Source organism: Oryctolagus cuniculus, chromosome 19 (assembly GCF_051225735.1).
Source record: "Oryctolagus cuniculus isolate XC-2025 breed Fujian yellow rabbit chromosome 19, ASM5122573v1, whole genome shotgun sequence".
Taxonomy (NCBI): Eukaryota; Metazoa; Chordata; class Mammalia; order Lagomorpha; family Leporidae; genus Oryctolagus; species Oryctolagus cuniculus.
This window is the reverse complement of record NC_142885.1, coordinates 58,851,064-58,868,651: the sequence shown is the minus strand read 5'-3', so window position 1 is coordinate 58,868,651 and position 17,588 is coordinate 58,851,064. Positions and strand designations below refer to the sequence as shown.

Sequence of the window (17,588 nt, the reverse complement as noted above, 5' to 3'; positions counted from 1 at the left end):
ATAATTAGGCATCTTAGATATTAGTTAAGACCATTTTATATTATATCTAGATAACTAAAAATAATTTATATAGCATGTAAAGTTGTTTTACATATAAAATTTCATGCCCTATCTACTTCTGCAACCTGCTTTATTTTAGACATAAAATTAGCTTTGCAATCTACCCACATTGATTGTGCTAGAAGCTAAAACTAGTGGTTCATGGGTCAGCCTGGAAGTTTATTCATTTTTTTTATTTGACAGATAGAGTTAGACAGAGAGAGAGAGAGAGAGAGAGAGAGAGAGAGAGAGAAAGGTCTTCCTTCCCTTGGCTCACCCCCCTCCCCAGAATGGCTGCTATGGCCAGAGCTGTGCCTATCCGAAGCCAGGAGCCAGGTGCTTCCTCCTGGTCTCCCATGTGGGTGCAGGGCCCAAGCACTCGGGCCATCCTCCATTGCCCTCCCGGGCCACAGCAGAGAGCTGGACTGGAAGAGGAGCAACCAGGACTAGAACCGGCACCTATATGGGATGGCGGTGCCGCAGGCGGAGGATTAACCTAGTGAGCCGTGGCGCCAGCCCAGTTTATTCATCTTAACAGCTGCATGCTGCTCCATTATGTGGCCAGACACTGTTGTGTCTGCTCCTTCTCCTACCTGTGGACACTTAGGCTGTTTCTCATCTTTTGCCATTTGAAACAGAAAGCAGGTGCATCCCATCTGAGTGTCCAGGGCCCACTTGTGAAAAGTCAGCTCTCCAAGGCAGAGACCTAGAAGTGGTTGGCTGGCTGGCTCGGTCTCAGTGTTTGCAATTTCACTGGAGGTGGCCCAGTTGTTCCCCCAAGTAGTTGGACTAATTTCCAACAGCTGCAGGAAGCAGCAACCCCAAAATGAAGACCACCCCAAAATGATCCTTCTTCCTTCTCACTGCACTACACCAGTCACAGTTCTCGATGCAGTTTGCAAGGAGGCAACAGAAAAATGAGAACTGAGGCAGGACAGCTTCGGTTAAACAAGCTTTTTTTTTTTAAGATGGACTTATTTATTTGAAAGGCAGAGTTAGAGACAGAGAGGAACAGACAGAGGCAGAGAGAGAGAGAGAGACAGATCTTCCATCTGCTGGTTCGCTCCCCAAATAGCTGCAGCAGCCAGGGCTAGCCCAGGTCAAAGCCAGGAGCCAGGCTTCATCTGGGTCTCCTCCCTGGATGCAGGGGCTCAAGTACCTGGGCCATTCTCCACTGCTTTCCCAGGACTTCAGGGAGCAGGATTGGAAGTGGAGCAGCTGGGACTCGAACCGGTGCCATATGGGATGCCGGCGCTGCAGGCAGTGGCTTAACTCACTACACCACAGACGGCCCACCTTTTTTATTATTATTATTTTTAAGATTTATTTAAACAAAGCTTTCTGTCTCTCGGCCTACAGACGCCATAGGTAGTGCAGGGGCTGTCCTGGGCAGCACAGGAATGATTGGCAGCATCCCTGGCTCCGTCCATTAAATGCCAGTGCACCTGCCCCAAGCTGCCACAACCAAAACCACCGCGGGCACTGTGAAGCAACCTCTGGGACTAAAATCATCCTTCTTCCACCCTACCAAGGAGTTTGAGAATGGCGGAGTTAAACTGAGACTCACACAGGAAGACACCCAAAGGGCTTTTCCAGGGCTGTGGCTGTGGCACAGTAGGTTAAACTGCCACCTGCAGCGCCGGCATCCCATATGGGTGCCGATTCGAATCCTGGCTGCTCCACTTCCGATCCAGCTCCCTGCTAATAGTCTGGGAAAGCAGTGGAAGATGGCCCAAGTGCTTGGGCCTCTACCATCCATGTGGGAGATCTGGATGAAGCTCCTGGCTCCTGGCTTCAGGCTGGCCCAGTGCCAGCTGCTGTGGCCATTTGGGAAATAAACCAGCAGATAGAATCAATCTCTCTCTCTCTCTCTCTCTCGTTATCGCGCTGGCTGTGGCAGCCATTGGAGGGTGAACCAACGGCAAAGGAAGACCTTTCTCTCTGTCTCTCTCTCTCACTGTCCACTCTGCCTGTCAAAAAATAAAAATAAAAATAAAGCCAATACTGCAGCACTGTGTCGGGGGAGATGCTGGAATCCACTGAGTGTGTGAATCCCCTTTCCCCCCAGGCTCCAAATAACCTAGGGACACTATAAAATACATCCAAATTAGCTACAGTGTTGACTGAGGTCTTTTTTTTTTTTTAAGATTGTATTTATTTGAAAAGCAAAATCACAGAGAGAGAGAGAGAGAGAGAGAGAGAGAGAGATTTTCTGGTTCAGTCCCCAGATGGCCACAATGTCTGGGACTGGGCCAAAGAGAAACCAGGAGCCTCAACTCCATCAGGGACTCCCATGTGAAAGGCAGGCGCCCAAGCACTTGGGTCATCCTCCACTACTTTCCCAGAAGCATTAGCAGGGGGCTGGGTCAGCAGAGGAGCAGCCAGGACTGGAACTGGTGCCCATACGTGCTGCTGGCACTGCAAATGGTGGCTTAACCCTCTGTACCGCAACACCAGCCCCATGCTGTGTCCTGTTTTCTGAAAGTCACAAAGCAAGCACAGTAAAATTGTCATTGACATGCTGAACATTCACCAGCAATAAAATAAATGGCAATAAAAATAAAGGGACATTTAGAAAACCAACTTCCTGAACCATTTCCAGACTGGCCCAGCCTTGTTGATACAGAGGAAGGAATTTCTCAAGGGCTCTAGAAAAATCAGACGGGGCAGGGGGGCACAGGTGAAAACAGAAATATCAGGGAACAACACTGTGGTGCAGCAGGTTAAGCCACTGCACGGGACACTGGCGTGCCCTATCAGAGCAAGCTTTGAGTCCTAGCTGTTCCACTTCTGCTCCGGTTCCCCACTAATGTGCCTGGGAAGGCAGCCAATGTGACCCAAGTAGTTGGGCCCCTGCCACCAAGTGGGACACTCAGCTGGAGTTCCTGGCTCCAGGTTTTGGTCTGGCTCAGCCCCAACTGTTGTGGCCAAAGATCTCTGTCTGTATGTGTGTGTGTGTTCTTCTGTCTCTGTGCCTTCCAAGAAAATAAATTTTTTTAAAAGTCAGTAATTCTGGCCGGGGCTCACTAGGCTAATCCTATGCCTTGCGGCGCCAGCACACCGGGTTCTAGTCCCGGTCGGGGCGCCAGATTCTGTCCCGGTTGCCCCTCTTCCAGGCCAGCTCTCTGCTGTGGCCCAGGAAGGCAGAGGAGGATGGCCCAAGTCCTTGGGCCCTGCACCCCATGGGAGACCAGGATGAGCACCTGGCTCCTGCCATCGGATCAGCGCGGTGCGCCGGCCGCGGCGGCCATTGGAGGGTGAACCAACGGCAAAGGAAGACCTTTCTCTCTGTCTCTCTCTCACTGTCCACTCTGCCTGTCAAAAAAAAAAAAAAAAAAAGTCAGTAATTCTTTCTCTCCACTTCAACTCTGCTCAAAGCTTTTCAGTGGCTTTTCCACAGTTTCATCTGCATTCCTTAGCACGATCTGAAAATGATCTATGAGCTGGCACTGGGCTCGTGCTGTCAATCGAGGTTAACACGCTGCTTCTGCGAAGAACTGGAACACAGAATTTTAGCTTTGTGCGCCTCGTTATTTCTGTTTCAGCTGCTCAGCTTTGCTGCTGAATTGCAAAGGCAGCCACAGGCAACACCAACACCTATTTAAATGTGTGTGTGTGTGTGTGTGTGTGTTCCAAATTATAGACACCAAACTCTGAGTGTCTTCTAATTTTCACGAATCATGAAACTTGACTGATCAGATATTTTTCAACAATTAAAATCTATGAGAGGTGCCGGTACTGTGGTGTAGGGTAAAGCCACCGCCTGCAGTGCCAGCATCCCATATGGACGCCAGTTCTAGTCCCGACTGCTCCTCTTCCAATCCAGCTCTCTGCTATGGCCTGGGAAAGCAGTAGATGGCGGCCCAAGTCCTTGGGCCCCTGTACCCTCCTAGGAGACCCGGAAGAAGCTCCTGGCTCCTGGCTTCAGATCAGTGCAGCTCTGGCTGTTGCGGCCAACTGGGGAGCGAACCAGCAGACGGAAGACCTTTCTCTCTCTCTGTTTCTGCCTCTCTGTTACTCTGCCTTTCAAAGAAATAAATAAATGTTTAAAAAAAAATAACTTCCCGCATGAAAAAATAATAAGGTTCCTCCCAGCAATAGTTCCTTCCTTTTTAATTTCCATTCAACATTTCTTTTTTTTTTTTTTCCCATTTCAATCCTATACTTTTTTGTATTCTGTATTGACTGCCACATATCAGAGAAAACATGTGATATTTGTCTTTTGGGGACTGGTTTATTTCACCAAGCATAATGATTTCCAGTCGCATCCATTGCGTTGCAAAAGACAGGATTTCATCTGTTCTGTGGCTGAGTAACATTGCATCATGTGTGTATACCACATTTTCTTTATCAGTCACCAGTTGGTGGGCATCTGGGTTGATTCCCTGTCTCAGCCATTGTGAACTGAGCTGCACCCATCCAACATTTCTAAGTAGCAACTAAATAAAGTCTCAGTTGGTACTAACAAGTCCTCTCTGAATCTGTCATGGTCTCTTTTTCAACAAGTACAGAGCAAAGTGCCAACCCAGAACCTTCAAGACGGCCACGACTTACAATCAGAACCCAGGAAGAAAAGTGTGGGTGTAGAGTTCCGTGACTTCCCACACACGTGTAGTCAGGCAAGCTGGGGACAACCAGCACACAGCCATCACCCCAAGACGTCGCTCCTGCAGCCTCCCGCACACAACCTGGCCTTCCACCACTGGCGTTCCCTGTCCCTACAGTGTGTCCTACCCAACGATCAGAGAACTGGAGTCACATAGTAAACGTAGCCCTTGGAAACAGCTTCTTTCACCCAGCATCCCATAGCCAGAATCCAGTAATATGGTTTTATTTGCCCTGAAGGTGTGTATGCTATAAATACACAAGTTGTTAAACTGAGTTTCCCAAATCTACCTCCATGGTAGCGAACTGCAGCCTAACTTAATATGCAAACAAGCCACAACTCAACTTGAGAGTGTCTTCTTACAACAGGCAGGAGTCTCTGCCAATCACAGGCTGCACACTGCTCAGACCCATCCCAAGGAGGCAAAGAGGGAGCTGTGACCCGTCGGGCTCTGGATGCGTGTCACTTCCTTTTCCTGTCTGTAAACACCACCTGCCCACTTCCTCAGGGGGAGCTCTCTGGGAATTCACTGCCTCAGGGCTTCCTGACTCATGAATCGCTTCTTTGCCCAAATAAGCTCTACAAAATTTAATTTGCCTAAAGTATCTCTTAGCTTGTTATGTACATACATTGTCACCAATATTGATAAGCAAGTGACACTTGCTTTTTTTTCCCCAAAAATATTTATTTATTTATTTAAAAGAGAGAGGAAAGAGAGACAGAGAGAGGACTTCCATCCATGGGTTCACTCCCCAAATGGCCTCAACAGACAGGGCTCGGCTAGGCCAAAGCCAGGAGCCAGGAACTTCATTTGGGTCTCTCAAGTGGATGCAAGGGCCCAAGGAGTTGCTTTCCCACGTGCATTAGCAGACAGCTGGATCAAAAGTGGAGCAGCCAGGACTCAAACTGATGCCTATATGGGATGCTGGCACTGCAGATGGAGTCTTTATTTTTAAGATTTATTTATTTGAGAGAAAGAGCCACAGACTGAAAGAGGGATAGACACAGACAGAGGTCTTCCATCCGCTGGTTCACTCCCCAAATGGTCACAACATCTGGAGCTGGGGCAATCTGAAGCCAGGAGCCAGGAGCTTCCTCCAGGTCTTCCCATGTGGGTGCAGGGGCCCAAGCACGTGGGCCATCTTCTGCTGCTTTCCCAGGCCACCAGCAGAGAGCTGGATCAGAAGTGGAGCAGCTGGGACTGGAACAGGCACCTATATGGGATGCTAGTGCCACAGGTGGAGGCTTAGCCCACCATGCCAAAGTGCTGGTCCATGCAGACAGTGTCTTAACTCCCTGCACCACAGTGCCGGCTCCAACACTTGCTTTTAAAGGAAACATAAGCTTCCTTTCGAAATAAGTCTGGGGTAGGCATTTAATGCAGTGGTTAAGATGCTGACTTGGGATGCTGGCATCTCAGACTCCACTCTCATTTCCACCCTCCTGTTAATGCACACACTGGGAGTCAGCAGTGATGGCTACTGCTCAAGTGGGTCCCTGTCACCATATGGGAGACCTGAACTAAGCTCCCAGCCCAGTCCCTGCTATTTTGGGCATTTGGAGAGTAAAGCATCAGATGAGATCTCTACCTCTACCTCTACCTCTACCTCTACCTCTACCTCTCTCTGCTCTCAAATAAATAAAATAAATTTTAAATAATTTAAATAAATTAATTAGTTAAAAAATAGATAGGTATAGAATTATAGTAAGAAGGGGCAAAAATGATGGAGGAGGAATGCAAATGTCCAAAGTTCTGGAAACCGTGGACTTTAAGCAATGATTCCCTATATCCCCATCGCCTACACACACACACACTGATCTCCAAGCTGTAATTCTAAGAATTCTTGAAAGGAGAGGAAAAAAGCATTTTCCAAGAAGAAACCACGGGTCAGATGTGGTACAGCTGATTAAGATACGGCTTAGGCACCCACATCCCATACTGAAGCACCGGTTTGAGTCCCAGCTGCTCCACTTCAGATCCAACTCCCTGCTAATACACCTGGGAAGGTCATGGCTGATGGCCCAAAACTCGGGAACTTACTACCCAATGTGGGAGGCCAGGAGGGAGTTCCTGTACCAGCTAGTGGAAGATCTCTCTCCCCGTTCTCTGTCACTCTGCCTTTTAAATAAATAAAACAGGAAGAGGAGGAGGAGAAGGAGGAAAACCAATGATAATCAGTTATTTTCAGGCTGATGTCAAGTCAATTAAACTTCCATAGCAGTAGTTTGGAAAGACAATCCCAACAATGACCAGCACAGCTCTTGAGTAGCGGTCCTGGGACTGGGCCAGCCATCCCGCAGACTCACGCACGTCTGGGTGGAGACACGGATTCTGTAGGCCTGTGCGTGCGTCTCCGTTCTTTCTGGGCTTGTCGTATTAGCTTACCAATTGCCTTGGCTTTCTGCCTCAATGCCACTGCAAACATTCCCCTGCTGTTTGTAGTGTTTAAACCAGGAAATAAAGGTAACTTAAATGGTCTCTGAGAAGCATGTGACCAATACCTTCACTCACTCACAAAACTGTCCCCTAATTAAATATTAGTTAACGTGAGGTCCTGGGGCTTTTCAGAGCATGCTTCCGGAAGCCTTGGAGCCAGGCATGTTCACAGCCAGACGTCTGGGCCTCTAGGAAGATAAAGTCCAAGGCTTGAGACAGCAACATCGAAGCTAAGGAAGAAGGAACCTCTAAACAGCAAAAATCGTCTTCTCTTCTTTATCTTTAAAATGTTTTCCTTCCTCAAAGGAGTTCACTGTGTTTTCAGGACATTAGTTTCTTTTTTCTTTCTTTATTTTTTGACAGGCAGAGTGGACAGTGAGAGAGAGACAGAGAGAGAGAGAAAGGTCTTCCTTTTGCCGTTGGTTCACCCTCCAATGGCCACCGCGGCCTGTGCCGCACCGATACGAAGGCAGGAGCCAGGTGCTTCTCCTGGTCTCCCATGGGGTGCAGGGCCCAAGCACTTGGGCCATCCTCCACTGCACTCCCTGGCCACAGCAGAGAGCTGGCCTGGAAGAGGGGCAACCAGGACAGAATCTGGCGCCCCGACCGGGACTAGAACCCGGGGTGCTGGCGCCGCAAGGCGGAGGATTAGCCTAGTGAGCCGCGGCGCCGGCCCGACATTAGTTTCTGAGGAAAGATAACTATGGTCTGAGAATGCAAGGAAAATATGAGACTTTGAGCTTGTCAAACAAGCTAGCGAGAGTAGGAGGCTTGAAAAGGAAAATGAGTTAATGCAGAAAGCAGATCCTCTGCACATGACAGAAACCCATGAGGAAAATGGTCTAACTACTGCATTTGCCACTTCTTATACAACCAGGTCAAGGCGAGTTGTCACATATATTTAAAATAAGAACTGGAGGGCTGGTGTTGTGAACGCCGCTGCCTGTGACACCAGCATCCCATGTGAGCGCTGGCTCCAGTTCTGGCTGCTCCACTTCTGATCCATCTCCCTGATACCGTTCCTGGGAAAGCAGGGAAAGACGGCCCAAGTGTCTGGGCTCCTGCCATCCACGCAGGCAATCCGGGTAGAGTTCTGGGCTCCTGATTTTGGCCCGGCCCAGTCCGGGCCATTGCAGCCATTTGGGGAGTAAATCAGTGAATGGGAAATATTCTCATTCATTCAGTCTCTCTCCCTTTCTCTCTCCCCTCCTCCAGTATTCTGCCTTTCAAATAAATAAAGTAAGTCTTACAAAGAATATGAATTGGGAAGAATTCATGTATTTAAAATGTCTATCCTACCTAAAGCCAGCCATAGATTCAATGCAAATCCTATCAAAACACCAGTTATATTTTTTGCACAAAAAGCAAAAAGAATCCTATTATTCATATGAAATCACAAAAGATTTAGAATAGTCAAAGTGACCCTAAGTCAAAAAAAAAAATCAAGCTGAAGACATCAAAATGTGTATTGTAACTTCCTTTGAGGTGCATTATGCTAAGTGAAAACTTGTAAAATAAATCTTCCTTTTATTTATTTTTTTATTTATTTTATTTTTATTTTTTTGACAGGCAGAGTGGACAGTGAGAGAGAGAGACAGAGAGAAAGGTCTTCCTTTGCCGTTGGTTCACTCTCCAATGGCCGCCGCGGCCGGCGCACCACGCTGATCCGATGGCAGGAGCCAGGAGCCAGGTGCTTCTCCTGGTCGCCCATGGGGTGCAGGGCCCAAGCACTTGGGCCATCCTCCACTGCACTCCCTGGCCACAGCAGAGAGCTGGCCTGGAAGAGGGGCAACCAGGACAGAATCCGGCGCCCCGACCGGGACTAGAACCCGGTGTGCCGGCGCCGCAAGGCGGAGGATTAGCCTAGTGAGCCCCGGCGCCGGCCATAAATCTTCCTTTTAAAAACTGCAAAAAATTCAATAAGTATTGGGAAACTGGGGATTAAGGAGCTGGCACATGTCACCAAGTTAAACTCCGTGAGTAAAATCCAAGGAAGAGCTGGAACGGTAAGAAGCGGTCATTTCTGCGGATGGTGAAATGCCTCAAATCTCACTGTGCTCGCTGCCATGTCTTCTCTTTAACTGTAGTCATTCCTGGCAGGAAGTCCGTGAGTCAACCCCTCCTAAGGCTCCAACCCTGCTAAAACCTTAAGCCTTGCTCCATGCAAACGCCTCTTTGTAAACAGATTGTCTTTCTTGAATCTGACTGTCCCCCAAAGCAGGGGGAGCATGTAGCCCTTAGCTGGAAAGCCAGCGTTTGCATGCAAGTGCGTGGCTGGCTTTCACTCTGTGTTAGAAAGAAGCTGGTGGAAACCATGACTCTGCAGCGGTAGTCCTTGACAGGAGGCAGCGTGGCCTGAGAGCGCATTTGACAGTACCTGGAGACACTCTCGGTTGTCACAGCTCCAGGAAGCAGGCGGCCACTGGCATCTAGTAGGTGGAGATCTGGGATGCACTCAATGCCCTGCAATGCACAGGCCAATGCCCACGCAACAGAGACTTCCCTGAGCCCAAAGGTCAGCAGTGCTGAGGCTGAGAAACGTTGGCTTAGGCTGACGCCATCCCATAGGACTTTCTATGATAAGGGACTTGTTCTACACCTGCACCGTCCAACATGGCGGCTGCCAGTCACACATCACCTTGGAGTAAGATGTGGATAGTACAACCGAGGAACTGAACTTGAAATGGTGCTCACTTTTAAGTAACTTTAAACAGACAGACTTGACCACGGACCAGCCAGACTGCATTAGTGTCTTCCTTCTCTAGAAAGGAAAGTATGAAATGGGACATACAGGAATTTCAGCATTTAGACGTCAAGAGGCAGAGAGAACTCCCATCTGCTAGTTTGACTCTCCGGATGCCTGCAACTCCTGGGGTTGGGCCAGGCCTAGGCGGGGACTCAAGAACTCAGTCCAGGCCTCCCACATGGGTGGCAGGGACCCAGTTACTTGAACTACCACCAGCTGCCTCGCAGGGTGCACATCAGCAGGAAGCCAGAATCAGGTCAGAGCCAGGACTTGAACCCAGGCCCTCTGATATGATGCAGTGTCTTGACTGCTAAGCCAAATGCCCTCCTTGGAGGGCATTTGGAGGACATTAACCAGGGTACATCAAAGAACACACAGTTTGTTGCCCGTGAGAGTCACTTGGGAGCCTGCTGGACACGGGGGCCTGTGTAGGACTAGGCGATCACCTCATCCCAGATTGCCCCAGACTTCTCCAGGTTAAGGACTGGGATCTGTATCAAGGACCCCTGCCAGGCCCAGGGAAACCACCCCAGCTGAGGTCCCATGCCCAGAAGTTTCAATTCAGAGAGCTGGGGTGGGACCTGGGAATCTGCTTTGTTTCTGGGGTTCCCAGGTAAGTCTTCTATGGTCCAAAGTGTGAGAATCAGTGCAGATGAGCTGGCCAGGAGAGGCAGAGAGGCAGCAGGACACTGGCAGAGCCACGGGTTGCCTGGGCCTTGGCAGCACGGCCGCTCTGTGCTGGGCTAGAGTGCCCCCGCCTATGCCAAAGGAGCAAGGACCCCCGAGGTGCACATTCCAGCTCTGGTACCTGATATGGCCTGCAAGGCGTGGCTGCTTTGTACCCAACAAGGAAGGGCGCCACTTCCTGGAGACTTGCATGCTACAGAAACCTGCCCTCCTCCCCTTCCCCACTGTCAGAGCCAGAATCCTGCTGGGGCAGTGAAAAATAACCCGGCTTAATCCCCTCTATGGCTGGGGATTCTCCCATTCTCTGTCCCCGCGTCTTAGAGGAGTGGGAGGGGCAATAAAGCTGGGGTGCACTCTAGCCACATGCAGTACTCTGGGGTCTGTGTCAAGACTCCCCCCCTCCTTTTTTTTAGAAGAAAAAGAACCTCCTGGATCCAAGGATGTCTGGGGTGACAGGCTTGGTTGAGAAAAATGCAGATTGTGATAATACAGCAGGCTGTATCATGTCTCCACAGAAGTTCTATAACACAACTCACGCACTGTTGCTCCAGATTTGCAGAGAAGAAAACAGAAACGGTAACCCATGACAGCGATTTCAAGTGATCTGCCGGAAGTCAAACAGCTTCTCCCAGCCAAGGTCAGAACTTCGGTCAACCAAGCTCCAAATGTCAGCGCTTTCCCTGAGTCACAGGGCAAGTTGGATTTGATCTTTTTTGGTTTTAAAGATTTATTTTATTTATTTGAAAGACAGAGTTACAGAGAGATAAAGCCAGAGAGAGAGAGGTCTTCCATCTGCTGGTTCACTCCCCAAATGGCTCCAACGGCCAGGGCTGGGCCAAGCTGAAGCCAGGAGCCAGGAGCTTGCTCTGGGTCTTCCCACGTGGGTACAGGGGCCCAAGGACTCGAGCCATCTTTCATTGCTTTCCCAGGCCATAGCAGAGAGTGGGATTGGAAGTGGAGCAGCTGGGACTCGAACCGGAGCCCAAATGGGATGCTGGCTCTGTAGGCGGTGGCCTTACCAGTGCACTACACCATATCACCGGCCATTGGACTTGCATGGCAAATTTCTTGAAGTGGTTCAAGGTGAAGGAATAACATGCTAAAAATTAACAGCTTTGTGTCATTTAATGATGGGGACACTTTCTGAGAAACACGGCACCAGGCATTTTTGTTGTGGTGGGAGTATCACAGAGCGCACTTACACTGAGAGTGGTCTGACATCACTGGGTGGTCCCAGTCTGACGGGACAACATGATATCTGCCATCCATCACTGGATCAAACATTACTGTGTGTTGCTAAGCTGTGTAACATAGCATGTTACAAATGAAACTGCATCCTGATTCAAGATGGCAGACTAAACACACAGGCCGGCCTTTCCTCCCTCTGAAGTCCCAGTGAAGTCAGAGGCAAAGTTCACAGGGAACAAACGCATAACGGAATGGACAAGGCAAGAGGGTGGCAACCATCGGACCGGAGGTGACATTGAATTTCTAGAAGAAAGCAAGCAAGTGGATGGCTTGTTGGCTAAACCAGAGTGTGGGAAACTGTGACACAGAGTAGACTCCACGAGAGATGGTCAGAGGTCAAAGGTTCTGCTGAGCTCCGTGCTGTGAAGACATCACACCCAGGGCAAGCAAGTCAGGGGAACTGGAGTGGGCATCGAAGCAGCATGGTATTAACTCACGGACTGGGTAGAGAACAAGGAGGCTGCTTCCACCCTGGTCCCTGCAGGGTGCTCTTGGACTAGGGATGGATCTCATGTAGTACAGAAGTCAGTTTCATCCAAAGGGAAGTCTGACCTTTGCCCTCAGCACTCCAGACGTCATTCCCAACCTCTGGGATTGTCCTACCCAATAAACGTGTCTTTGCTTCTCTGGGGCTTTGGTTCAGCCAGACAGAAACAGTGTAATTTAGGGTGGGGGTTTCAGCCATGCAGTATCACCCACCCTCCAGAGGGGCTGGAGATGGAGGTCAATGCCTGGATGCCAATGGTGTCTATGTAGCCAAGCCCAGTGAAGACTCTGTACACCAGGCCAGCACTGTGGCGTAGTGGGTAAAGCTACTACATATAGTGCCGGCATCCCATAAGGGCACCGGTTCGAGTCCTAGCTGCTCCACTTCCCATCCAGCTCTCTGCTGTGGCCTGGGAAAGCAGTGGTGGATGGCCCACGTCCTTGGGCCCCTGCACCCATGGAGGAGACATGGAAGAAGCTCCTGGCTCCTGGCTTCAGCCTGGCCCAGCCCCGGCCATTGCAGCCATCGGAAGAGTGAACCAATGGATAGAAGATCTCTCTCTCTCTCTCGCTCTCTCTCTCTCTCTAACTCTCTAACTCTTTCAAATAAGTAAAATAAATCTAAGAAAAGGAAAGAGGAGAGGAAAGGAGAGGAGGGAGGGGAGGGGAGGGGAGGGAAGAAAAGAGGAGGGGAGAAGAGGGGAGGGGAAGGGAGGGGAGGGGAGAGAAAAGAGAAGCCAAGCCAATTCCCCTGGACCTTAGAATCTCTTCCCTTAAGTGGCTTATGTTACATGGAGTGATATGTCCTTTTCTAAGGACCTAATTTCCCTAATAGGCATGGATCAGGAGCCATGTATGTTTCTTTTGCATTCTTACAATCCACCTAGGCGACACTGTGGTTTACTACACACACACACACACACACACACACACAGTCTGCATCCTGGATTTCTGGCACAGAGCTTCTAAAGCCCTTGCAATTCCCTGGGCAGTAGAGAACCAGGAGACTCTTTCCTGCTGGTGTTTGGTCTTTGGCCCCCAGGGCCTTGGAATTCCCCGTGTGACCACAGCGTCCTGTGTTCTAACGTGGCACCCCTCGTGGAGGCCACTCACCGGGAAGACCAAGTCATGAGCAGAAGCTTCATCCTCGTTGAAGGGGAAGGGAGCCGGAGGTTGAGTTAATAACTAATCATGCCTACGTAACAAGGCCACCATAAAAACCCCAGGGCTATGGGGTTCAAGGAGCTTCCAGCTGAACAGAGTCACGTGCCAGGAGGGTGGTGCACCCCAACTCCACGGGGACAGCGGCTCCTGCACTGGGTCCCTTCTGGAGCTCGCCCTCTGCATTTCTTCACCTGGGTGTCCATCTGTATCTTTTATAAGCCAGTAAATGTATTCACTGACTTGTATGACCTTTTCAACAAATGACTGAAACCAAAGAAGATCACTGGAACTTTTTTTTTTAATAACTGGCCAGTCAGAAGCTCCAGAGTGTTAAATAAAATTGATAGGATGGCAATTGGTTTGGACTGAGCTCCTGCACTGGGCCCAACAGACCAAACCAAGATGGAGTCACTCACGCTAAAGTTTGAGCTCACCAAACCATGACTAAGTTATCAGAACTGCTGAGAAATCAAGAGAGTGAGAGATAATAGCCAACTCCCTAACAAGCTGGCTGCAGGCAGGGTAAGGTAGTCCCTTTAGCTTTAATCTTTTACCAAGAAAGTCACTTTGAGGGGCCAGTGTTGTGGCATATCCCACTTGAGCGCCAGTTTGAGTCCTGGCTGCTCTACTTCTGGTCCAGCTCCCTACTATGCACCTGGGAAAGCAGTGGAAGATGGTCCAAGTGCTTGGTTCCCTGCCAACCTTGTAGGAGACTCAGATGGAGTTTTGGTTCCTGGTTTTGACCTGACCTGACCCTGGCGATTGATGCCATTTGGGGAGTGAACCAGCGGATGGAAGACCTCTGTGTATGTGTGTGTGTCTCCCTATCTATCTGTAACTCTACCTCTCAAAAAAGAAAAGAAAGAAAAAATAAAGGCGCTGTGAAGCAACCACTTGGCTTGTTCTTTTTGTTCTCATCAGCCTTTTCCTGTCTGTAAACCCAATCTCCACCACTCAGCTCATCAGAACACTCTCTCTGTAAAATGAGGTACTGCCCAGTTCTAGAATCACAAATAGACATCGATCAAGATCTCCAAGTTAAACTTGTTACCGTTTTGTCTTTCACAGGGGGCCCAGACAGATGACTGGCATCTCAAGTCAGGGCAGAACTGCGGGGTCTGCTGCCAACTGCAGGTAGCAGGTGCCAGAGTGAGTTCAAGTGCAGGTCACCAGCCGGTGCAGGGAAAACACCCGTCTCATCACAAAAGTGTTCCGTGTTGAGAGCGTAGTTGGAGAAAACGATCTGTTTTCCCCCCGATAGTCACCATGCCACACAAGAGACACCCAATTTTAGATGACGGCACAGGCTATACATGTTTGTAAACATCAGTATGTGGGGAGGTGCAGAGGGGAATAAGGTGCTAAAGTCCTCGATGTCTGAAGCAGGGACTGGGAGCTGCCCACCAAGTTTGTGAAGCTGTAAGCAGCTGGTGTGAGGGGTTGGTGGGCGAGGGGCACAGTGGTGAAGGTGATGCTCACAACACCCACATTCCCTATCAGAGTGTCGGGTTCATATCCCGCCTCTGCTCTCCTCTCCACTCACTGCTAATGCAAACCCCGGGAGGCAGCAGTGATGGCTCCAGCAGTTGAGCCCCACCCCCAACATGGGGGACCTGGGTTAAGTTGCAGGCTCCTGGCTCCAATCTGGCCCAGCCCCAGCTGTTGGAGGCATTTGGAGAGTAAACCAAGAGATAGAAGAGTTCTCTGTGTCTGTCTGTCTCTCTCATCTCTCTGCCTGCAAACACATTTTTAGAGTGATGGGGGGATCTCAGAGGTGCCCGGAGCAGGCAGAAACAGCATCAGTCCCTGACGCCTACCGTGAGAGCTGAGCAAGAGTGGAGCAGGTGGCAGCCACTCCCCCATCTCCTGCCCATCTCTGTTTCCAGCCACTTGGTTGGCCCGCTGGGCGTGACGTGGCCTCCCAAACAAAAATGCTCCCAAAACAAACATTTTGTAGCAGGGAAACAGAGAGGACCCAGTAATGAATAAAGTATCAACATTTACAATAAAGCCAAGGTCAGAATTACTGCTGTGTCCCTGGGCACAGCCACACCTGGACTGGCAGGAAGGACCTCCACCTCCAGATACGCCTAGGGTCTCACGTGGCCGGGAGCCGTCATCCGACCCCTGCAAAGCCAGCTCTTGGGCGAAGCGGGCCATCCTCTTGGAGACCCGGCCACCTTCCCTCATTTTAAAGCTTTTCCTCTGTTGTACCACTTATAACTCAAGGGTCTGCCGCAGGAGAAAATTCTGTGAAAAATTTGAAAAATCACTAGCTTGCATTTATTTTCATTTATGTATTTATTTTTATTGAGAGCGAGAGAGCGCGTGCAAGAGCGTCCATCTGCTGGTTCACCACCCTCCCCCACAATACCCGTAACAGCCAGGACTGGGCCAGACCAAAGCCAGGAGCCCAGAACTCAACCCAGTTCTCCCATGTGGTTGGCAGAAAGCCAAGCCCTCACACCATCACCTGCTGCCTCCCAGGGCGTGCATTCGCAAGAAGCTAGACACGGAAGCAAAGCTGGGACTCAGCCGAGGCTCTCTGATCAGGGATGTGACGTCCCACACGTCTTAACCACTGTGAAAATGCCTGCCTCACTAGCGTGCATTTAACACAGGTGCTAACACGCTGGAGATCACAACAGGAACTGTGGGCTCCCAATGATGCAAACACAACTTGCCTTTTTGTTTTTCTTTAAAATTGCATTTTAAATTGTTTGTTGAGAGGAAGAGAGACAGACAGAGAGACCGGAACAGAGGCAGATCCACTGGTTCGTGTCCCAAATGCAACAGCTGGGACTCAATCCAGGAACCCAGTGACTTGAGCCATCGCTGTGGCCTGCCAGGGCCCCTGTGAGCGGGAAGCTGGAGCCAGGAGGGAAGCCAGGACTTGAACTCAGCTACTCTGATGAGATGTGGGTGTCCCGACCAGCAGCTTAACCTCTAGGCCAAATGCCCGCCCTTCGTTTTCCATTTTCAAACGCTGTTCAGCCTGGATTCAGATGCCATTAAAAATGGAGCCTGCTTGCTCTGGTCCGGCTCCTTCCCCGTGCACTGCCTTGTCGAGATCACCTTCCTGATGACTGGCACTCCAGCCGGCTGAGGTTTACTGCTGCCAACACCGAACCCTGGGTGCCAGGGAGTAACCCAGCAATCACAGAGTCGCCATCTGTCACCCGTCAGTCACCCCACACAGGAAAATCCTGGCTAAAAGGATACAGCGAGTGGCTCCCTAAGCTTTTATGAGAAAGTCAACACTTCCAACCTCACCCTGTCTCGCAAGGAGACGATTTTCCTGGAATCCCACGGCTACGCCCCCACTATAGACGTCCATCTCCACTGAACTACCCTCCAGTGCAGGAGGAATCTACACAAACAACAATAAGAAGAAGCATACAGACAATGCCACTGACTGTGTGCTGACAGGCATGCCAGCCATATGTATTAGCAACCGAATCTTTAAGAAACCTTGCGGGGGGGGGGGCGGTGCTGTGGTGTAATAGGATAAGCTTCCCTCTGCGGGACCAGCATCCCGTGTGGGCACTGGTTCGAGTCCCAGCTGCTCCACTTCCAATCCAGCTCTCTGTTAATAGCTTGGGAAAGCAGCGGAAGAAGGCCCAAGTCCTTGGGCCCCTGCACCTGCATGGGAGACCCAGGGGAAGCTCCTGGCTCCTTGCTCCTGGCCTTGGATCAGCCCAGCTCTGGGCATTGTGGCCAATTGGGGAGTGAACCAGCAGATGGAAGACCCTTTCTCTTTCTGTAATTCTGCCTCTCAAATAAATAAGTCTTTTTAAAAAGTTAAAAAAAACCTTAGTGGGAGGTTGTCCCCATTTTTTGATGAAAACATAAAGGCCCAGAGAGGTTAAGTCATTTGCCCAAGATCACACAGCCAAACAAAGAAAGAATGGGTTTCAAAGCCTTGCCTCTCTGCCTGCAGACCCTGGTCTTGGATCGTTATCGTCATCCTCAACATTGTCATCAGAGGAAGAAGAGAAGGACAGGAAGGAGGAGGAGGAGAAGGAGGAGGAAGAAGAGCTGGTAAATTAACATTTACTGAGAGTTTATGCGGCATCAAGTTTTCTTATCAGCTCCAAGAGCTACCGTGGAGGTGGGAGCTCCTGTCGCACTACCCATGCCACAGACAAGGAAAGCAAGGCCAGCCACGCCCGGAC

The 17,588-nt window shown here is 50.1% G+C and overlaps 1 protein-coding gene across 4 annotated transcripts in view; it reads right to left on the bottom strand.

Moving 5' to 3' along the window:
* The window catches only part of TMC5 (transmembrane channel like 5), a 98,121-nt gene that overhangs the window by 75,461 nt on the left and 5,072 nt on the right, over positions 1-17,588 (bottom strand). The gene's annotated exons all lie outside the window — the stretch shown is intronic.